The sequence below is a fragment of the Nematolebias whitei genome, chromosome 2 (genome assembly GCF_014905685.2).
Source record: "Nematolebias whitei isolate Nwh7 chromosome 2, NemWhi1, whole genome shotgun sequence".
In the NCBI taxonomy this organism is placed as follows: Eukaryota; Metazoa; Chordata; class Actinopteri; order Cyprinodontiformes; family Rivulidae; genus Nematolebias; species Nematolebias whitei.
In genome coordinates, this window is record NC_056499.1 from 55,536,506 (window position 1) to 55,536,839 (window position 334).

Below are 334 nucleotides of genomic sequence, written 5' to 3' on the forward strand. Positions count from 1 at the left end.
CACAGACACCTGGACACAGACACCTGCAGACACCTGGACCCAGACACCTGCTCACAGACACCTGGACACAAACACCTGGACACAAACACCTGGGCACAGACACCTGGACACAGACACCTGGACACAGACACCTGGGCACAGACAGCTTGACACAGATACCTGGACACAAACATCTGGACACAAACAACTGGACATAGACACCTGGACACAAACAGCTGGACACAAACAGCTGGACACAGACACCAGGACACAGACACCAGGACACAGACACCTGGACACAGACACCTGGGCACAGACACCTGGGCACAGACACCTGGACACAGACACCTGGACA

General features: G+C 55.4%; 1 protein-coding gene across 1 annotated transcript in view; it reads left to right on the forward strand.

The window, feature by feature from the left end:
- The window catches only part of vps13c (vacuolar protein sorting 13 homolog C), a 289,282-nt gene that overhangs the window by 229,655 nt on the left and 59,293 nt on the right, over nucleotides 1-334 (forward strand). The gene's annotated exons all lie outside the window — the stretch shown is intronic.